Source organism: Zeus faber (assembly GCF_960531495.2).
Source record: "Zeus faber genome assembly, chromosome: 21".
NCBI lineage: Eukaryota > Metazoa > Chordata > Actinopteri > Zeiformes > Zeidae > Zeus > Zeus faber.
The window spans coordinates 6,128,224-6,152,286 of NC_137208.1; the positions used below are offsets into that span (position 1 = coordinate 6,128,224).

Consider the following 24,063-nt stretch of genomic DNA (forward strand, 5'->3'; position numbering starts at 1 on the left):
CCAGATTGAGATGGTTTGGAAACGTGTGTAGGAGAGATGAGAGTTACATTGGGAGAAGGATGCTGAGGATGGAGCTGCCAGGCAAGAGGAAAAGAGGAAGGCCAAAAAGAAGGTTTATGGATGTGGTGAGGGAGGACATGCAGGCGGTTGGTGTAAGGGAGGAAGATGCGCAGAACAGAAAGTATTGGAGGCAGATGATCCGCTGTGGCGACCCCTTACGGGAGCAGCCAAAAGAAAGAGAAAGAACATTCTATTCACTAACTGCATTACGTTTTAGGAATGAGTTAGTTTAGTTAGTTCGCTAGGTAGGAATAAGGTTAGCTATTATGTTCAGTTTAGTAACTATTGTGCATAATCTCCGGGTGTGTTGCAACGACATTTCACTGCATATGTGTAGGAAAGTAAAAGTATTAAAACATGGAGGAGAAATGGAATATTAAATGTAATATAATATGAATAATTTTCTCCAGTGACTACAAATCATCTCCCAGAAAACTTAAACTAAAATGTTAATGTGTTTGATTGACAGGTGAGATGATCAGGGGGGTGGAGTTTTTACCACCATCATTTAGACATGGACTGAAATATGGGTAGAGTAGTTCCTAAAATGCACAACCAGTAAAAGAGTAGATATGAACCCTAGACTCCACATCATAGAAGGACACCAGACCCTCATCATAATCCACAAACACCCCCACCTTCTGGGGCTTGGCTCTCAGAGTGAGAGGGAGACTTGGAGCAGAAAGAGCCTTGTACTCATTTCCATTTCTCATCCAAATGATCCAGCAGCCATTTTCAGGACTCACTTTGATGTCACCTTCCGGTTGATGGACTCTCTGGCCACTCCTAAATCCCATTCATTCTTCCCTTTAACTTAAACCTGAATGTAAAATCTTCCAAAGGAGAAGCTCTGCTTGGTTAAGACATCAACACATTTAAAAAAAACTCTCAGGGTTGTCTGGGTCTTCCTTCTTATGCCTCCACAATAAACTTGTTTTCCATCTTCAGAGAGGATGAGGTTGGGATTTGCTATATCAGGATCCAGAGTCAGATCTATTTCATGTTGCTGGAGGCTCTTCAGTTCAGCTTCATGCAGCTTTTCATCTCCATGTTCAGTGTCTCCTCCAGTGGATCCAGGGCTCTCCTCAGGGTCCCTGCATACGACGGACGACTGAGCTCCACCTTTGTCCAGTCCCTGGTGGGTGGAGAAGCGTTCAGGGATTGGAAGCTCTGGAGGAGATGGAGGTGATCCTCAGTGAGTGAGAGCTGCTCCAGCTCTGATCTCCTCTTGGTAATTTTTTCCATTTCCTGTTCTACCTCTCAGATGGATTTCTGTTTCTCTTGGATCTTCTCACTGTGCTCAGCCTGACACTTTCGATGCTGAGCACCAAAGGCTTCCTCTCTGTTGGCGTCTTCTCTACCGAGCTTCACTGAGAGTTTTATGTCCTCCATCTTTCGTTGTCTCTCCTGGATCATCTGCTCAACTTCAGACTCTGTCTTCCCCAGCTGAGCCTTCTTCGCTCCATATTCCTCCTCCACAGGAACAACCAGATGGAACTTGGGGTCCGACTCTGTGCACAACTGACAAACACAGGTGTGCTCTGTCTTGCAGAACAGCTCCAGAGGTCGACGGTGCTTCTTACACACCCTGTGTTCCAGATCGTGCACAGTGTGGATCAGCTTATGTCTTCTCAGGCCTGGTACTGTGTGATGGGGCTCAAGGTGGGTGTCACAGTATGAGACTGCACACTCTAGGCAGGACTTCAGGGCCTTCTGCTTGGTCCCGGTGCAGACATCGCAGGGAACTTCTCCAGATTCAACACACTCAACTCTCACTTGTTGAGACTTTTTGAACTGAGCAGCCATCTCGGACATGAAGGTATTGACCTGTAATTTAAGTCTAGTGGGAAAAAGCCATTTACACACAAAACATAGGTACTGGACATCACCAGCCCAGTGTGTTGTAATACAGGCTTTGCAGATGTTGCGTCCATATGGTAAGGTTACTGGACTGGTGAACACATCCAGACAGATGGAACATGAGAAATTCTCTTCTGACAGGAGACTGCTGGGGTGGGCCATTCCTACAGAGAGAGAAAAAAATATTTAACTCTAAAAACATCAAAGTGTCTCATTGTGATGAAAACATTCATGTTCTTGTCACAAATGACTGAAAGTGTTTAAAAAGTCATTCCTTGTAGTTCAACACCATAATCTATTATAATATAGCTTCATAAATTTTTATTTCGGTTCCAAATGGGAGCAGATATATGGCAGCTTATTAAATGAGGATATTTTCTGTTGTATTCATATTACTTTTGTAGTCAGTCTATTTGATTATTTCCTGGGATAAAATGTTCCGGTAAGGCTGTTTAAGTATAATGGAACAGCATTATTATTTTTTTATTATTATTTATTTTTTACTCTTAAAGTAATCTTGATTTAACAATGAAAGAGGTAGATGTTGATATACAGTATACAACTTAGCAAGTAGTTTAACAAAGAGGAATAATTATTTTGTTTTGTACACTAGAGAGGTAATGGATTGTCTACATTCGCTTACTAAAAATTTAAACACTGAAATAATTGTGAAATATGTTAACCGTTTAAATGGCTTTTAAATTGCGCCTTCAAAATTTTAAGACAAAAGTTTAATCTTGAAAATGTAGTGTGGATCGATTAATGTTGTAGTTGTGAATTGATGAATTAACCGACCCGTCTATTCAGGGTTTTATTTCTACAGTTTTAAGCAGGAATCCATTGGCTGCAGTTTGACCAGTGTAGATGTGAATGTGTCTGATGGCGAAGACTTGATGGACTGACAACAGGATTGATCGAAGAGAATTGCTCTACAATTGAGTAAGGCCATAACATGTCCAGCATTCAAAGGTCCTTGTATATTATTGCTATTATTGCTATTTGTATTTAACTGATTTGCTAATTTGATTATTTATAGGCCAAACTGGAATTATTTTGAGATGAAATGCATGCAAGTATATAAATGGAAAGACCTTGATTGAATTTAGCTCTATACCCCACATTGAGCTCCATCATTAAAAAGTATTAAAGCATCAGATATTATTGAGTGCCCTATAGAACCAGAATCATTTTGATTTGCTTGGATTTAAATCTAAGAAAAACAACATTCTAGTAAGAATTTTGGCAAATTTAAATTAAATAATTTTCCAAATCTTAGGAAAAGGTTTGAATAGTTACTAAGTGATATTAAGTAGAAATAGAATTAGGCTCAGATTATAGACAGAATGGATTGATAAATTGATGTGCAAATATGTTAAGATGGATGTTCCAGGTGGTCTGGAATATATGTGACAAATAAAAAAAAAAATCTTGAATCTTGGTCTCAATTTAAACACTGTCATTATATTGTTTAAGGCTTCTTTGAGCAAGCAAAAAGCAGGCAATTTGCTCTCACAACCAAGCATGATATTTAACAATCTGTGCTATACGTTCATTCACTACATTGTTATCACAGGCAGGCAGGTCACTAATGGCACACACACTCTCACTCCTGGTGTAAGAATGTTAACACATAAAAGTAATAACAATCTATCATAACCCAACTAACACATGTAACAAGGCTAACTAACACCAACAACAGCATAACAATTAACATTACATAAAAGAATCCCCTTCCCTGACAACCCGAAAAACACAAAAACAAAGCATGCTAGGAAATCTCTGCCCCCCTCTATTCCCCAACACGCTACAACATATATATTTTTAAATAAAGGTGTTAAGTTGATTGGAAATGCCATATTACCTCTCAAATTTTCTTTAATCTGACTGCAGAATGATGTGACTGATAGTTGAACACTCCCTGGCCAGAAGGTAAGACTAGCAGTTAAAAGCTTAGCACATAATATATATGATTTTTAGGAGTTGGTATGTAAGTTGACTGTGAGATAATGGATAGTTGATCAAATGTTATTGATTAACGCCAGTTAGGCTTCTATTAGATTGATGACTGCTGAGATCTCAGGCTTATTGTTTGCAGTTATTAATTGTACCTTTAAGGGTATAAGTAAGAATTATTTAAAAAAAAATAGGAATATAGTATTGAACACTACATTTTCAAATGTTTTAGTCGGTGAATCACATTTCTTTTCCTTACCCTCTCTAGTTGCTTAACTTATTGTTGTAGTTATGTGGAGCCTCCAGTAATATTGCTTGTGCCACATTACGGAAATTTATTTTGACTGATTTTTATTTTATTAATGGCAACACACTAATTTGAATATTGATGATTTATTGATCTGCTTCAGTCTTGGATACACAGGACTTCCTAAAATACCTAGAACAAGATGGTCACAGTCCCCCTCCCCCTCTTTTAACACCAGCTGAAAATAATATTCATTATTTGAGTCATGACATTTATTTTATTTTTATTTTTTCTCCTCGGGTCGCACCCTGGCATGCCCTTTCTTGGCTGTTGTGGTTCTTGTTGTTTTTGGATTGTGGAATGAGGCAATGCTTGCCCAGCCATTAGACGAGAGAACATTTTGTTGCTTTTCATCCAAGCTTTTGCACCAGTTCCATGTTGCGTTTGGTGGATAACTTTAACTGTGGATGAGGGGGATGGTTTTATGTTAGCTGTGTTGCTGCAATCTTATGGAGAGGGATTACATCTTGTTGCATACTATGCTCTGAAACTTGGTGCCTTTATCTTGCTACAAAGCAAACCGGCTCATTTCTCTCAGACAACACCTCTGCATCATCAACATGTGCAACTTTCACCTGGCAACTCCAACGTCTCTTCTTCCATCTTTTGGACATTCACATGATTGCTTGACAGCAATAGCCGTTGTGGCTTTGCCCCGCCCAGATCTTGCTACTGAAGTTCTTAAAAATTTCAACTACGATGTTTTAAACTCATGAGTACAACAAAAAAGGAGGGTTTTTTTGTTTGGTTTGACTGTCCGTCATCTGTTTTTTTTCTTTGTTTAAAACAGTGTTTGTCTATCTTTGTGCAACCCGTTGTGTTTGTGAGCCGTATCTCTTCTGCTAACTTTTCATTGTTTTAGTTGTTTGACAAATGGTAGGTACCATTTGATAGTTAGAGAATTAAGTAGTCATAATGATTGTGCTTAGAACAATGCAGGAACCTCATGATGGACTTATCAAGCTGAAGCTTTGTCTTGGTTAAAATATTGTTTAGTGATTGTCATGATTTTCTTAATGGTATCCCAGTAAAGGTAAGCTCAACTAAGTTTCATTCCTGCCATTAGTTATGACGGGAATGCAAGGACGATCACATGGTGCGACAGGACTGTCCTAGCATGAAGTGCTGACCGAGAGACCAGTGCAGTCAGGTCTGTCTTCTTTTGACAAAAACCACATACAATATGAATTACATCACGTAAACCAGTAGTTTTCAGATTGTCCAGTTAAGTATTTATTATTTTTAGATTTTCCTTTTAATGGATTGTGTGGATGGGATGACGTTTAGGCAACATTCGAGAAATAGGTTCTAGGAAAATTTTAAAATACCTTGCATGATTTATACACTGTCGGTTATTTTGCAGCCTCATCGATATTCTATGGACATTATCTCCTACATATTAGACATTGTGATAATTTATTGTTGTTACACTAGGGTGCGCCTGAATCCATAGTCGGCTATTCAACATGTGTGTCTCTCACCCAAGTGTTCAAGTCTATGTGCCCAGGTCAAAGCAGCCCCATCCATCCCACTTGAAAGACCACTACACGACCTCCGACCAGGTGACTGGGTGGTGATTCACGACTTCAGGATAAAAAGCTGGAACTCTGCCAGATTCCTGGGACCGTTCCAGATCCTCCTCACCACCGCAGCAGCAATTAAGGTGGCAGAATGACCAACGTGGGTACATGCATCTCATTGCAAGAAAGTCTGCAACCTTTCAGAGGACCAGATAAACGACAACAACGGAGAATCATGGGACTTTAGATCATGATCCTAAAGGAATATGTGCTCGTAACCTCTGTCTCCGCGAAGAGGATATGCAACTACGGATGATGCCCAGTCAACAGGAAAAGATTGGTCACGTCTGTGTGATCATCCTTCTTATTATCATTGCCATCTTCCTGTTGATCATCCAACCCTGGAACAATGTTCCACAGCGAGACTTAAAAATAGCCGCTCCCCCACCCCACTCTCACTCACACCAGATCCAGAAAAAGAGCCCCAAGTGAGAAATGAACGTTCTGTCACTAACATAGTCCACATATGGTTAAATGCTGACTCCACTGGACATTCATTACAACAAAATATGTGGTGGAGATTTTTGAATCATTCAGTTAAAGAAGAGTATGGTGTGGATCATTCATGTTATGTATGTATGAAAAAACCTCACTCAGTGCAAGCACCATTCCTCCTCTCACCTATATCAACGTCATGGAAAGTATGTTAATGTTTAGCAAGGCCTACAAATTTTCCAACCTAAACTCATATGACTAAACTAATATTTATGATCCTATTGAGAGAGATACCCATTTACTTGGCTAAGAAATGCACTTGGATCATGGAGATCTACGTCCATAAAAATCTTGATACTGCAGTGATAATGTGTTTGATACTATCTTACTGTCTAACATGGACAATACCTACCCTTTGTAAAATGATCACTGATATGATGGTGGGACAATTTGTCTCCATACCGCTAGATCATTGGAAACCATCTCATGATGTTTACGGAGATGTTGAGACATTGACATGTTGAAATGTGAAGATGTTTGTCTAATTATGTTTATCCTTACTTATAGGATGTGTTAGTCATTATGTTCAGACAATGAATTTTGTTGTTGTCATTATTAAGTGATAACCATTGATGAATCTGAATAGCATTATGTATTAGTTGAATTTCTCTATGTTCATTTTATTTATTTCATAATGTGATTCATGATTTTTTGTTTTCTAGTTAGAATTGTAAAAAGGCTTCACACAGGACTTTTTCCTCTTTGCAACTGGATATTTTTCTCTTATTTCTTGTGTGTTGTCATAGTATAGTGTAGATAACACTTCATGGTCTTTTACTCTTCTCTAGTCAAATGTGAGAAGAGCAGTTTGGCCAGTTTGAGGTGAAGGTATCCTTGAATTCTGTCTGGGATATTTGGTTCTGAGTTTCTATAGTTCGATTTAGTATCAGATGTGTGTTTTCCCAGTAAATTCCAGTAAGATAGAATTGAAGGATATCTCTGCAGTATAATTGTATTGTATTCAATTTTTATTCCATTTTCTGATCCCTTTGCCTAAATTATACGACATTTTTGCATTATTGCATTTTTCTTGAGGTGTTGTTCCAGGAGGAACGAAATGAGGGAAAATGCGTAGATGCATAATGCAAAATGCATATGATGAACTATTTGAATGAGGACAATAGCCTTTTGTATGTTATGTGGTTTTCAAATATTGCCTCTGGATTTTTAAGGGGCCACCCAGAGTTTATGTAAAGAGACTGCTTTTTCTCTACGATGTCAATTGTAATATTGAAGAACCGGATCACTTTTCATCCTCATTCAACCTTGTATGGAGAAAAGGATAATCCCAAGGGGGGCTTGAAAGAGCATTGTAAGGGATAGTAGGATTGTACATGTGACTGGAGTTTGATTGTACCTGTGAAATCACTGTTTGAGGGTAACACCCAGGGATACAATTGAGGGGCACAGTCTTGTAAATGACATCTGAACAAAGGCACTCAACCCCTCTTTAGTATAAAGCTGTCTTGGTCAGTAGTAGGGGTCGACTGATCAGAACACTGGTTTGGAGCAGCTCTGAATTTTTCTCGTTATTCTGCAGAATGAATATCTTTAATTCTCTCAGTTTAGTTTTTTGTAGCTGGTAGATTAACCTCACCAACCACGCAGGAAAATTTCTCCCACAGTGTGTGTGTGTATGTGTGTGTGTGTGTGTGTGTGTTTGTGTACAGTGCATACAGTGTATAAGCTGGTGATCTGTATGTAATATGTGGCATTTACCTGCCAGGTGTGATGTATGTAGTCTGTAGAGATATGTCCGATGATGTAAATATCACATTTCCTTCCACTTTTTTGTTAAATAGTTTTTACAGTATGAGAGCACCTCTACAAGCTGCCACAGCGAATCATCACGCACTTGCAGCAGGAAAAAAACAAAAAACAATGCATATCTCCTGGCAATTAGAAAGGCGCTAATCATCTAAAATCAGTGGGTTTACCCGACTTTAAATAACCCCGGGAGACCTTATTTTGGTGTAAAAACAGTATTCCTTTCACTTTTGGTGTTCTCCGACAGCAGCCGTAGTTTCTGTAACTTCCTTTTTATTAACCTGTTTCCTATTTCTATCACTGCTCCCCCTTTGTAGATAGGGAAGGTTAAAGGGACTTGGTGAGATCCTACTTGGGATCCCGCCGCCCCTGCACCCGTCGCGCCCGCTGACGACCCCTCCACGTCACCGTGAGCCATGCAACACTCACATTTCCCTACCAACCCTGAATGCACTTCCCCAGCCTCTCTCATCCACGTGTAAAACCCTCAACGCAGATCTACCATTGTTTTTTAGTTATGGAGACCATATCCTTGTTTTTCAATTTTTTTCAATCACTTCCCAGCTTGCGAAATGGTCAAAACCATGCATATTGTTGATGCTGACTCCTAGCAGGGATGTGGGGGCTAGTATCAGTCCATTAGGGGCCCTCCACAGGCCAATATCCGCATGCCTGGAAGCTCTGTTTTTCTACATATTGTGTTCATAAATGCCCGCTTTCAGCTGTATTCTTATGTCATCTAAATTTTGTGACGCTACAGGCATGATCAACGGCGCTTGAATTCCTGCTGCAAATTTCGAAGCTTGTTTCTCCACCTCATCAGCTGCGCTATTTCCAGTGATTTTTTGATCATTTCCTTTTTTATGTGCTTGATTATTGCCACTCGTTTTTGTAACAGTAATGCTGTCATTAACTCAAAAATTTAACTGTGATGTAAGATGGGTGTACCATCACTTTTCTTAAATCCTCTGTTTCCAATACTGCCCCAAACAACTGACAAACGCCATGCACATATGCAGAATCTAAATTGATATTCACTATTCCCTCGCCCTCTCTACATGCTGCTTTTAAGGCTTTTAATTCCGCAAGCTGCGCTGAGCATGGTTGTGGACAGGCCTCACTTTGAATTTGAATAAACTGCTGGTTTGCTTGGTGCCATACCACAGCCAAACCTGCATGGTTGCCAATGTGATTTTGAAGCGTGATCTGTCCACAAACAGCTCATCGTCAGCATCTACTATATATTTTGTGTGTGTGTTTGAGCACACGTGACATCATGTATTGGTCTGGTAGTTTACGTGCTTGTTTAGGTAATTGGTTGCAGCTGTGGGTAAATTTTCTGGTAAGCAGTTAATGTGAGTGTGTCCATTCTGGGACATACGCCATGGGGATATTTGCTTTTACTGTGTGTTTTCCCATGACTACTTTTTATTAGTTATCATTGTGTAATAAGGGTCTGGCGTTACGGTTACAAGACTGTGTTCATTCTCTGCGGTGGACCTAGGGAGCGTAAGTGTTGGCTGTGCTTAAAGCAGCGTTCCCCCTTTGGGTACGTTTGGACTCCTAGTGTTGTGGTGAAAGTGGCTAGTAGCAGTCACCTCGGGGGCACTTCCTTGGTTTTTATGGGGTTGTCAGTTTGACTGGTCGCTTCTCAAGGCCACAGGGTTTCAGTGGATAAATACTCTGGCTAGGTATTGTTTAAAAAAATATGATACCAGTACCAATACCAGTACCCTTAAAGTTATACCGATACCAATAAGGTACTTCATTCAATACCTTTGTTTTTCTACTATACCCATCATGTGAATGGTAGCATTTACTTGCGTAAACTACCACCACTCCTGCCCATCCAAATGATTTTACATGTAAACATTTTGAAAGTGTTCAAATTATTTTAATATTTTTTTAATTACTGTATTCAGGAGTCTCTCCCCACATGTACAGGAATGTGGACGATTCTGCAACGATGCAGTGACAGAACATAATTGGCAGATTGGAAATATAATTAGGCCTAGATGAAAAAATATGTATTCCCGGACCCGACCATTAAATTCTACTTAACAAATTTCATTGTGATTAAAATAACAGCCTCCACAAAAATATAATTATCTCCATCATGTTTGGGAAGCTCTGTGGACGTGGGTGATCAGGTGCTGGACCGGCCAATCAGAAGCCACGCTGCAGGATGTCCTGAGAGACGTCGACTGGGCCATGTTTTGCTCCGCCCCCCTTGATGTCAGAGAGTTTATGGACGTGTTGACAAACTTCATTGCTAAGCTCGTGGAAGATGTGGTTACAGTGCAATAATGTGGGTTGACAAATCCATACAGGACGCACAAAACGCGCACACCGCTGCTTACGCCGCTTGGCTCATATCGAGGACCATGGATGATTACAAAGCGGCGTCTAACCAAGTGAGGAGGGCTGTGAGAGTGGAGTCTCAGTTCCAGCTGTCTGACACCTGACACGTGGCAGGGATTACGGTCTACAGAGGCAGAGCTACCAACACGATCAATGCTGATGCTTTCACATTTGCCCCCTGGTTAGCACAACAGAACCGAGGTCCCCCGCTGGATGTGAGCGCCCCAAGACAGTTGAACACCAGGAATGCAGCTGATCCAGACGGCATACCCGGACATGTTCTGAAGACCTGTGCGGACCTGCTTGCCCCTGTGTTCACCATCATATTGAACCTCTCCCCGGGGCATGCCTTGGTGCTGATGGTTAAGTAAGCTTAGACTGGACGGCTGGACTGAGGTGACAAAGACCGTGGTTAGAGGATGAGTATTCATTAAGTACTGGTACAAAGTTTTAAGAACATGCACCAGGGGTCTGTTCTAGAATAGACCCCTGTGTCATGATCTCTGCCTTCTTCTACTTCCCCTCCCTCTCCTTACCTGTCCCATTAGTCCAACTCCATTCAACTGCGCACACAGCTGTTCCCGATCTGTAATCTAACCCCTATATATGCCTCTCTCACCAGTCACCCATTGCCAGTTTGTCTTTGATGCTTGCACCAGACTCTCCAGCGTTCTCCGGGCTGAGTACCTGCTACCGACTCTGCCTCGCTCCGACCACGTATCCTGCCTACCACTCCGCCTGTGTTCTGTCTGCACTCCTTGTTATCGAACCTGCCTGTCCCCGACGATGTATCCTGCCTGCTCCCTGCCTGTCTTCCGTCTGCTCTACAAATAAAAGACATTACCAAATAACCCTGCCTGTCTTTGTGCTGCAATTGGGTCCTAACCACACCCGTTACACCCTGATCTCTGGGGCCGGCTGGTTATATAGTCTCTGTGGTATCCTCTATGGGCAGATGTTGTGTTTTTTGTTTTTTTACACCGTGGTGCGCCAACATGGCAAGGGTTTGAACGGCTGGCTGACCACACATATAAATAATAATTAATAATAATTATGATAATAATGCTAAGGATTGTTCCGGACGCAGGAGGTATAGCGTTCTTCTCCCTAGCTACTGGTTGGCTGACGAGCCTGTGCGCTGATCCCTTCTGCAAGACAGACAAACATTAACAAAGCTCCCTGCCTCAAGTCAGACCAATTCCGAGCTGCGCGGGCACTGATTAGGCTTATTCGAGGCAGCTGGGCGGCCACGGTAAAGGGAACCGTGCTGTCGTTCGCAGCCAGTGCTTGAACACGGCCCTTGGTCCACCACATACCCCGACCGCCCAACTTATGCCGGGGACCCGTCCAGCCGACAGCTGACTCGCAAGATTACCTGAAACAGCACCTGTGCCACACCTTTGGCTGTAATATTGCGCAGGGGCACTGCTTTGGGGTACCGGGTTGCATAATCTACTAGGACTAACACAAATTGATACCCGCAATCACTGCAGTCTAACGGCCCGATGAGGTCCCTATCGAGTATTTCAAACGGGACCTCCACTAGGGGGAAGGGCTTCTACAGCACTCTTGTCATGGCGGGAGGGTTGACTAACTGTTACTCAGGACAGCATCATTAACTCACATCTGCCCAAATGCCCGGCCAATAGAAGTGGGCTATTATCCGCTGTCGTGTTTTCTTGTGACCGAGGTGACCGGCCATCGGGTTATGGTAAGCCCCCTAAAAGAGGATTTCCCAGCGGTCTTCGGCACCAACAACTGGGTTATCTCCTCTCTTGTCTGAGTGTCACGGCTCACTCGATATAACCTGTGAGTGAGCATAGGGTCTGGGCGCATCAATATGCCATCGATTATAATTACCCCCTCAAAGGCCCCGCCTGGGGTGTAATCTTGCGTCTGCTCCAGCAGAAAATCGTAGATAGGGAAGGTTAAAGGGAACGGGGGAGATCCTACTTGCACTATGTGGTGTTGAGGGACAGGGAGAGAAAGAAGGCAGTGCCCGCTGCTGCGGGCTCTGCGAGGGCGGCTGCTGCTGCTGCTCCTCCTCCTCACTCCAAGCAACGGTGCCTGCGTTCCTCAAGTAAGAGACATTTCACAGTTAATGTACAGTTACTTTTATAAAAGTCACTTTTAATTGTCTTTCTTTCTTGTGTGTTCATACAGGTGCTCCATCCGTGTGCCTAGCTCTCATTCTGACCTCCTGCTGGTCACTGCTGAGCAGAGAGAAATAGATAGAGAGACACAGACCATACACAACAACAATAGATACAGATTCTGTTCAGGATATGATGACTTTTCACAATTTCTTGGTTACTGCTTGTTAGCTAGCCACCAAAGAATACCAAAGAGGATAAGGTATGTCTGGTGACCAGGTGGTCATTATATTCATCTGCATGGCTTAACCGCCTCCCCTTCAAATTCTATATGGGTCATTCCCATTCTAGCTACTCATGAGTTAGTTAGTGCTCACCGCCAGTGTCAAGAATGCAGTTCCACCTGTGATTGACTGTAGTTTGATTCACAATCGTCCCTAACCTGCACTAACTGCAAATCTGCTTTTGCCTCATTCCCTCATACTGTGCTTCAGCTAGAACTCCTCTGGGCTTGCCTCCTGCTCTTCTCACTTTTAGAACATTTCCCATGGGGCTAATGAGTAACCTGTAATTCAACTTCACACCTAAATTCACACGTTAAAATGGACATGACATAAAGATGCATTTAATCTCTCTCACCCCAACAGTTGCTGCCCCACCCAACATCCCCCTTGCCACCGGCTGATCACCAGGAAGAGCCTTCCACAAGTGTGCGTGTGTGTGTGTGTGTGTGTGTGTGTGTGTGTGTGTGTGTGTGTGTGTGTGTGTGTGTGTGTGTGTGTGTGTGTGTGTGTGGGTGTGTCCACCGGTGAGTGTACAGGATTTATCCCAATTGGTTCTAGTGTATATGATCAGCATTATATTATAGCGCCTCCAAGCAGCGGATGCCCCAAAGCTACCCCAGAGTCCCGTGGCCGTACAGACACCCCACCGCCACAAGAAAGCCCAGAGCGACCCGCCCTCCACCCAAATAAGATCCCCCCCCAGCCCCCAGAGAAGCCGAAAGCCCACAGAGCAACCCCCATGCCCAGTCCCGAGAAGCATAACACAGTCCAAGAGAGCGCATGGAGACCCCACACCCCTGAGGCGCACAAAAATAACCCATCCCCATGTGCAGGCACAAGATGCAGACGCAGAAGCCTGGGGCCTACCCAAGCCCCGCAGGAGGGCCAGGCCCACCCCACCCCACCACGGCCGACCAGAGACTCTTTCCAGCTGCGAGCCCTGAGTGCCCATCCACGTAGTGAAGAGTGCTCAGTGTAGGGCAACATGTGTCATGCCAGTGTATGTGTTTCAAGATAATATGAGTGGTATTAAAATTGGGACGGACGTGAGGCACGTCAGGGCAGGAGCGTGATGGGCAAGATCTCAGCCGCCCGCCACATCCCCACCCACATAGCTCGAAACCCGCCCATCCCGCAAATCCTAGACCTATTGTGTAAAGTATGTCCTGAGTATGACTTTTGGCACTGGGAGAGATCAACTTAGGGGTGCAGCAGGCCAGGCATTGGCCACACGGAACCCCCCCCCCCCCAGACCCGACCACGCCAACGCACGGCCACCTCCTGTACCAGAGGTACCCAACCCACAGCCACCAGTCACAGGTGCGGAATGGCCCGCCATCCGCCTCAATCATGCCGGGCAGCTCCAGGCCCCCGTGAGGCCCCTGGTCAGCTCCCAGCCACCGCGCATGCGGATCACACCACAGAGGGCGGCTGATGGCCCGCACAACCAAAGCCCGGCCCACCAGTGATGAGCACCCTGTGCACCTAGAGCGCCAGAAAGCAGGTAACTAGTAAAGCTCGGTGCGACGACAGGAGTCCCCCCTCCACTGAAGGTGACCACATGGGGAGCCCGCACCGAGCACACCCGGCCAGGCTCAGGTCCCTGCCTGGGTCACAGGACCAGACGGAACATCTAACCAGCCCCTGCACGACAAGTTGTTGAAAAAACTATGTTGGACTGGTGTGACTCTAGTAGTGTTTTAATATCTACAGAAAAAGCAGATAGGACTTTTCCACGGATAAAGACTTTGAAAATCCTTGGAATGCATGAGTGTTATTTGCAAAAAGGAATTCTTAGCCGAGGGCAGTTTATCAAGTTTAATGTGACGATAGACACAATAAAAAGGCTGATGACACCAAATCCGACAGCTAGCAGACATGGATAAAGGGAGAGAACAATCTATGCAACACCCTGCCATCCTTTTTCGAATGACACATGGCCTCCGGTGTAATTAGGACAGCCCATCACTTTGGTGACAGGTGATTGGGGGAAAAACGCAATGAATAGGGTTGGAACACCGCAGTTTAGCACAAAAATGAGGGCATATACCACTGACCCTCAAGTCTATTTGGACACTATTGGCCAACCCAGGGGTATACCCAATGAGTTCAAAGTACGAGGTGAGGATCTCAGGAGGTTTTGGGCAATTATTTTGCTGAATTGACGCCAGCCAAAATCACTGAATGGATCAATTATCGGTCCTACAATCTGCAAAGGTTCATCAACTATATTGATGATGCCTTGTCCTCAATGGGTGAACAGCTGAAAGCAACAAGTGCTATGACGTGGCAGAATTTAATCCAACTCTGAATTCAATCCACCCCCATGTGCAGGCACAAGACTCACTTAATTATTTGGTGGCAGAAAAAGGAGGGGTGTGCCATATGTTTGGTGATCAATGCTGTACGTTCATTCCCAACAACACTGCGCCTGAAGGGAGTTTCACTTTAGCTGTGGAGCTGACCTTGAATTAACGGCTTATGAATGTCCCATTATAACTCCATTACACTAATAATTTCACAAGCAGTATAACCAATACGGCAACTGTTATCAACCCTGTGACAAAGGTGTCAACCCTGTTACTTGTATAATATTCTATGTTAATTTAAAAAATGAAAAGACAAATGTAAAATCAACAAATTGTATATGTTCAGTAAAATATTCCAGTAATCCACTCAAATAAATTGGGGTATTATTATTTTTTTGTTTCTATAACTTTTTCTTAAACAGAAGATGCTGCGAAAGTGTCAATTATAAATGAGCATATTGTGAGAGAAAAATGCTGATGATTAATTCTTTGAATGAGGTTTCCCATGTTTTATTTAGTACAATATCCTTTTTTGTATGTTACGTAGCTTTTAAAACACATTACCTTTGGTTTTAATGAGTCTCTCAGAGCTTACATGAAGAGACTGTTCTTTCCAGCAATGCCTACTGTAGTATAAAGACCAGATCACATTACATCTTCATTCAACATTGTGTGGAGATCAGGATAAGGCCCAGGAGGCTTGACAAAGCACTGTGGTTCATTTTATGGCACAGTAAGATTGTATCAGATTGTGACCAGAGTTTGAATGTTAAATCACTGTATGAGGGTAACACCCGGGGATATGATTGAGATGTCATAGTCCTGTTAATGACAAGCTGACCAATGGTACACAACCTCCCATCGGTATAGAGGCCTCTTCAACAGAAGCAGAGGGTGACTGATCAGATCACTGCTTTGAAGTAGCTCTATATTTTTCCCTTTATTCTGCAGAATAAATGTCTTTTACACTCTGTTTTCCTGTAGCACACAGATTAACCTCACCGGCCAGGCAGGAAGAAGTCTCCAACAATATTCATCCATTGAAAAAAGTAAACTCTTCAATATTCTCTCTTACAATTACACTTGGCGTAACAACGGGGGTTTTATCTTTCATAGTATATCAGATTTGTTAAAATAATTAATAATAATTGTTATAATTTAAAACTTTATGAAACATTTATTTATATATAGGTTTGTTCGTTCGTGTAGGGCTACACAGGCAATTGGGACATTAGCCAAGAAGTGGTATCCTCATCCAGTTCAATGAGGACGCTGACTCCATGTGGTGATTTGAAGATTGGGCATTCATCAATGATGTGTTCAACAGTCTGTAGTTTTCCGCATTCACAGAGATTTGTGGCAGACACTCCTATCATATGCAGATAGGCTTGGGTCTTTGCAACTCCAGAGCTAAGTCTGTTGAGGTTGACTCAGGCATTCTGTGGTAGGTCACACCCAGGTGGATTGGTTGAAGGGGAGTTGACGAACTTCCTCAACGTGGAGGTTGACTCGGACCATTGCTTGTTCCAGCAGCCAAGGATCCATCCAGGGTGTGGAGGGCTCATGGTGAGGAGTCTCCTAGCTTCGGTGGAGAAGTGTCTGCGTTTGAGTCTCTGGTGGCCATATTCAGCAGGAGGGGGGATCAGGCTTGTTGGCTCATCTGCACTGTTGCAGGCCAGCTTCAAGGTCAGGAAGTTACGACGGAGCTCTGGAGGTGGAATGCCAGACAGTATGGGGAGAAACTCGACAGGGGTTGATGGCAGGGCACCACGAATTAGCCTCATGGCGGTGTTAAGCACAACATCAGCACAGGCTGTACGGCTGCTGTGACTCCATGCAGGGGCGGCATACTCAGCCGTGGAGTATGCAAGGGCAAAGGTAGAGGTGCGCAGGGTGGTGAAGTTTGCACCCCATCCAGTGCCAGCCAGTCTCTTCAGGAGGTTTACACGGGCAGCGGTCTTGGCAGCAACTTGTTGGATGTGTGGCTTGAAGGTGAGGCTACGGTCAAGTGTGACACCGAGATATATAGGGTTGGGGTCATGCCTGACGATGGTGCCGTCGAGTGTGATGTTCAGCATGGTATTCGCACATCGATTTGCAAGATGGAACACTGAGCAAACTGTCTTGGGCAGGCTTAGCTTGAGATGCCATTTGTGGAAGTACCTGCTCAGTAGCGAGAGATCTTTCTCATGGGCATTCTCAACCACACAAAAGGCTTTGTCACCAAATCCAAAGGCTGAGTCGTCGGCGTAGGTGTATAGCGAGCACTCTCCAACAGGCATGTCAGCGGTGTAGATGTTAAAAAGTGTAGGGGAAGAACAGAGCCATATATAGGTAACAGGGTAGAGAAAACATACATATACTTGTTGATTATATGTGAATATACTACATACAGGAATATACCTCATTCTTTATTGTACTCAGCGAAGTTTGAAACAAAATGTTAATTGTTTGTAGCATAGGCTACAGTCATTTTCATTATGATTAATGAGATTGTGAATGCTGAATGGCATTCAGGGAGAATGTACAAAAGAGGGCTCTTTGCTGTGACATAATCCTCTGAGTACTGTAGTACTGTACTATATAATTCCTAAATACAACATGTAGGGGGCTATTCTGGACCACCTTGCTCAAACACAAACAAGAGACGTGTCAGTCAAGGAACTTCTCTCCCAAATGTGCACATTTTATATGTTCACTTGTACACAGACAGTTCCAATTAGCCAAGTGAATTTTCCCTTCGGGCTTAACTACTACTTAATAATTATGTGTCAGTCATTAAAAGCTCCTCTCCTGAAACATCTCTCTTCATTCCAGTTCTGTCTCTAGCTTTGAGTCTGTTGTTTTTGGCTTCACAGTTCCCCAACTGGTCAGCTATGAGCCTTTCCATGAATTGTCGGGAATTGCAAATCCTTGATAACTTTATCATTTACAAAGGTGCTGTTTTTGTGGTGATTGATGAATGTGAACAAACAACGGAGTACTTTGACAGCCTAGAACATTTTGAAATCAGAGATGATGACGTTTTTCTCGTATCTTTTCCGAAATCTGGTAAGTAAAATTGTACTGTTGATTTTTCACAAACTTTTTTGGCAAATTTGATACGATGATTTATATCCTATAACATATGCGTATTGGCAAATGATATCAACAACACGTGAAAATATGATAACTCTAAGTATTTTATTCACTATTAGATTATATAAGCTAACATTTTAAAAATGTTTTACAATAAAAACGAGAAATAAAACAAGAACTATAGTTAGTCATTGTGCTCTTTCCACTTAACAAAGCCAAAGAATTAAAAGGACAGACCCAAAGTAGAATTGTAACTGTTCAAACTGAAGATCTTCAAATGACCTTCAGTCAGATAGGAGAAAGACAGTATGGCAAAAAATATTTAAGTATATAACGTTTTATTCTTCAAGACAAAAGTGTGTGTGTGTGTGTGTGTGTGCGCTCGCACATTTTGAGCATCAAACACTACATCTGCTGCCTTTTTACGCACCAATTTGTGCCTTGCCTGCATCAAAACATGATGGAAATGTGTTTATTTATGTAAAGGAAGACACTAATTTCAGGCAACAGGTGACAATTCAAAATGTAATGAAATATAATGCAATAAGGCTCTCAGGCATCCTTTAATGCTTTCAAATAATTATTTTCCTGTTCAGTGGATCCACTTTTCTCATTTATTAGTATCCCTGCTGAGTCCACACACGTAAAGGTATGTGTGGTAGTTCTGCCTACCACACGCCACCCAGTAGTGTTTCAGGGCCCTCCGGTACAGGGACACAGATGACAATGCGTTGTGGACGTCAGTTTATTGTCAAGAGGAGGCTCGGTGGAATAAGCCAGGAGAAGATGGAAATGTCATGACAGGGTTCCTGCAGTGTGTGTGGACTGGGTTTTTAACCTGCCAATAGCCCAACTAACGAGCATCAGGTGTGGCTGCTCCAACCATACAATCCACATACCACAGTTTGATTTACTCTTCTGTCCTCTTGATAAATTAATTCATTTTAATTAGTTTGTATGTCCCTGGTCTTTAATTGCCTATATGTGTTTCAGAAAGTCTGCTCATGTCCAAAATTTTCTGCACATTCAAAACACATCACACATATGTGTTTTTCGGGTTGATTTTTAGGAATCAAGTACATCGCAACTATGTAATTGGAGCTGAGCGAAAAAAACAGAAAACAACACCTTATGGCCATAACCAATAAAAATATTGATCAAATCTATTACAGAATGAGACCTTGTTAAAGCCTGTAAATATTTCAGGAAAACATATTATAGTGGACCTGTTATGCTCCTTTTAACACAAGTTAATATAGGTATCTGAGGTCCCCAAAACAAACTTTTAAAGTTTTTTTTGTTGAAAACACTGTGGCTCCTGGACACAGAGTTTTACGTGTACCCACGCATGTTTTAGCCCAGATCTGAAAACATTAACACATTACTACTTAATAATTATATGTCAGTCATTAAAAGCTCCTCTCCTGAAACATCTCTCTTCATTCCAGTTCTGTCTCTAGCTTTGAGTCTGTTGTTTTTGGCTTCACAGTTCCCCAACTGGTCAGCTATGAGCCTTTCCATGAATTGTCGGGAATTGCAAATCCTTGATAACTTTATCATTTACAAAGGTGCTGTTTTTGTGGTGATTGATAAATGTGAACAAACAACGGAGTACTTTGACAGCCTAGAACATTTTGAAATCAGAGATGATGACGTTTTTCTCGTATCTTTTCCGAAATCTGGTAAGTAAAATTGTACTGTTGATTTTTCACAAACTTTTTTGGCAAATTTGATACGATGATTTATATCCTATAACATATGCGTATTGGCAAATGATATCAATAACACGTGAAAATATGATAACTCTAAGTATTTTATTCATTATTAGAACATATAACCTAACATTTAAAAAATGTTTCACAATAAAAACGAGAAATAAAACAAGAACTATAGTAAGTCATTGTGCTCTTTCCAGTTAACAAAGCCACAGAATTAAAAGGACAGACCCAAATTAGAATTGTAACTGTTCAAACTGAAGATCTTCAAATGACCTTCAGTCAGATAGGAGAAAGACAGTATGGCAAAAAATATACAAGTATATAACCTTTCATTCTTAAAGACAAATGTGTGTGTGTGTGTGTGTGTGTGTGTGTGTGTGTGTGTGTGTGTGTGTGTGTGCGCTCGCACATTTTGAGCATCAAACACTACATCTGCTGCCTTTTTACGCACCAATTTGTGCCTTTCCTGCATCAAAACACGATGGAAATGTGTTTATTTATGTTAAGGAAGACACTAATTTCAGGCAACAGGTGACAATTCAAAATGTAATGAAATATAATGCAATAAGGCTCTCAGGCATCATGTAATGCTTTCAAATATTTATTTTCCTGTTCAGTGGATCCACTTTTCTCATTTATTAGTATCCCTGCTGAGTCCACACACGTAAAGGTATGTGTGGTAGTTCTGCCTACACACGCCACCCAGTAGGTGTTTCAGGGCCCTCCGGTACAGGGACACAGATGACAATGCGTTGTGGACGTCAGTTTATTGTCAAGAGGAGGCTCGGTGGAATAAGCCAGGAGAAGATGGAAATGTCATGACAGGGTTCCTGCAGTGTGTGTGGACTGGGTTTTTAACCTGCCAATAGCCCAACTAACGAGCATCAGGTGTGTCTGCTCCAACCATACTATCCACATACCACAGTTTGATTTACTCTTCTGTCCTCTTGATAAATTAATTCATTTTAATTTGTTTGTATGTCCCTGGCCTTTAATTGCTTATATTTGTTTCAGAAAGTCTGCTCATGTCCAACATTTTCTGCACAGTCACAACGTATCACACATATGTGTTTTTCGGGTTGATTTTTAGGAATCAAGTACATCGCAACTATGTAATTGGAGCTGAGCGAAAAAAACAGAATACAACACCTTATGGCCATAACCAATAAAAATATTGATCAAATCTATTACAGAATGAGACCTTGTTAAAGCCTGTAAATATTTCAGGAAAACATATTATAGTGGACCTGTTATGCTCCCTTTAACACAAGTTAATATAGGTCTCTGAGGTCCCCAAAACAAACTTTTAAAGTTTTTTTTGTTGAAAACACTGTGGCTCCCGGACACAGAGTTTTACGCGTACCCACGCATGTTTAAGCCAGATCTGAAAACATTAACACATTATTTTGGAGCATCCCCCTGTGCCTTTCGGAACTTAGTACCCAACCAACAGCTCAGTAATTCCCTCTTGCAGCCCATGCGGGGGGTGTGCATGGTGCGCACATTCCAGATTGGAGACGTACATCTCAGTGCGCCAGGCGCGCAACCTGGCGGAACGCTCGCTTGGTACTGGTGCGGAAAGCAGAAACGCCGACTGCAAGAGCCACAAATGTTTTACAATTTAAAAAATAAAAAAATAAATAAAAAGGGAAACACAATTTCATGAGGCCTCTTTGGCGGACGAGGCCCCAAGCAATATCCTACCTATGCCTACGGTAAAACTGCCTATGGGTGTGTGCCATTGCTTTGTGAACCTGATGTGACAGCGGGTGCGCTCCTTTTCCACTGTCATGATCTCCGCCTTCTTCTACTTTCCCCTCCCTCTTTTTACCTGTCCCATTAGCCCAACTCTATTCACCTGCCCACACAGCTGTTCCAGATCTGCAATCTAACCATTATATATGCCTCTCTCACCAGTCACCCATTGCCAGATTGTCTTCAATGCTTGCACCAGACTCTACAGCGTTCTCCGGGCTGAGTCCCTGCTACCGACTCTGCCTCGCTCTGACCACGTATCCTGCCTGCCACTCCACCTGTCTTCTGTCTGCACTCCTCGTTATCGAACCGGCCTGTCCCCGACAATGAATCCTGCCTGCCCCCTGCCTGTCTTCCGTCCGCTCTACAAATAAAGGACATTACCAAATATCCCTGCCTGTCTTTGTGCTGCAATTGGGTCCTAACCACACCCATTACAGTACAATCTGGCCAACAATGGACCCGGCACACAACCCCGAGTTGCTGGCACGCCTGGGAAGGGTGGAGTCACAGCTCCAACACCAGGAGGCTGTCCGAGCCTCCACCTCGGCGGACATTGGGCTAGCAGCGGCTAGCAAGGAGCAAGGGCTCGCCACGCTAGCTGCCCAGGTCCAGCAGCTTGCCATCGCTCTCGGTAAGTTCCTCCCGCCGCCTGCTTCCCCGGACCCATCTGCACCGGTCCAGCCTGGGTACTCCCTGGAGCCCCGGGTGGGGGTTCCAGAACGCTACGCCGGAGACGCAGACGGCTGTAGTCCATTCATTACGAACTGTTCCATCCTCTTCGCTCTGCAGCCCCACACCTTCGCCTCCGAGGAAGCCAGGGTGGCGTTCACCATAAATCACCTGACGGGCCGCGCTCGGCTGTGGAGAACGGCGGAGTAGTAACGACGCACACCAGCCTGCTCCTCCTTCCACGCCTTTGCCGCCGAGCTCCGCAAGGTGTTCGGGGTGACATCACGAGGTCCAGATGCTGCTGGTGGTCTCCTGGGTCTCAGTCAAGGGTCCCGCTCCGTGGTCGATTACGCGATCGACTTCCGCACCCAGGCTCGACTGAGCAAGTGGAACCTGGCAGCCCAGATTGACACGTTCCTGATGGGATTAGCAGAGGACGTGAAGGATGAGCTCGATGGCATCACTGAGCTTGCTTCCCGTATCGACCAACGCATCCAGTCCCGGCAGCGAGAGAGGCGTATGAGGCAAGGGGAGCGCCGCCCAGCAACCCGTCTTCCAGGTTCCTCTGGGCCGCCAGCTCTTCCGGCCCTTCAACCCATGAGTGAGGCCTCTCCCATGCGGGTTGGCTAGTCCAGCCTCACCCCAGAGGAGAAGGAGAGACGCCGGGTGGGGACCCTTTGCCTCTACTGCGGTCTAACTGGACACTACATTTCCGGGTGTCCGGTAAAGAGGCCGGGCTCGCCAGTGAGGGAGGAGGTCCTGGTGAGCCACACCTCCAAATCCCCCTCCAACCTACGCCCCCTCTGCCAGGCTCGGCTGCTCCTGCCCCAAGGCTCACATTCCTCGCCATACTTATTGACTCTGGTTTCGATGTTAACATCATCGACGATAACCTAGCACGGCAGCTGGGTGTTGGTCGAGTTCTCCTGCCTTCTCCGGTACCTGCCACTGCCCTGGATGGCCGCCTCCTGGGGACAGTCACCCATCAGACAGTGCCCATCCGCATGCTCCTGTCCGGCAACCACCACGAGACGATACAGTTCGCATTCTGCACTCACCTCGTCACCCTCTCCTCCTGGGGTTCCCCAGGCTCCGGCGTCACAACCCACACCTCGACTGGACCACAGAGGCTATTCTGGGATGGAGTCCTGCATGCCATCAGGTCTGCCTGAAGCAAGCCGCCGCACCTCAGCCACCCACCAGCTCCAGCTCCGCACCCGACATGTTGGGGGTCTCCGCCGAGTACCTCGACTTCAGGGAAGTCTTCAGCAAGGCCAAGGCGACATCCCTTACCCCGCACAGGCCGTACGATATTGCCATCGAGCTCCAGCCTGGCTCCACCCCCCCCAGAGGCCGCCTGTACTCCCTGTCCGCCCCGGAGAGAGAGGCCATGGACACCTATATTAACGATGCCCTGGCGGTGGGCATCATCCGTCCCTCCTCATCCCCGGCGGGGGCGGGCTTCTTCTTCGTGGAGAAGAAGGACAAGTCGCTTCGCCCCTGTATTGACTATCGCGGTCTTAACGACATTACGGTCAAGAACCACTATCCCCTGCCCCTCATCTCATCCGCCTTCGAACTCCTGGAGGGGGCCACGGCGTTCACCAAGCTCGATCTACGCAACACCTACCATCAGGTCGGGGTTCGAGAGGGGGACGAATGGAAGACGGCGTTCAACACTCCCTCCCAACTCACTACGAATATCTGGTGATGCCCTTTGGTCTCACCAACGCCCCCGTCGTCTTCCAGGCCCTGGTCAATGACGTGCTCA

General features: G+C 44.2%; 1 pseudogene across 1 annotated transcript; it reads right to left on the minus strand.

The window, feature by feature from the left end:
* Positions 1–509: 509 nt before the first annotated feature.
* On the minus strand, positions 510–2,082 carry LOC307246791 (E3 ubiquitin-protein ligase TRIM21-like; annotated as a pseudogene). The gene has a single exon. The product of its transcript is annotated as an E3 ubiquitin-protein ligase TRIM21-like (transcript).
* Positions 2,083–24,063: the final 21,981 nt, after the last annotated feature.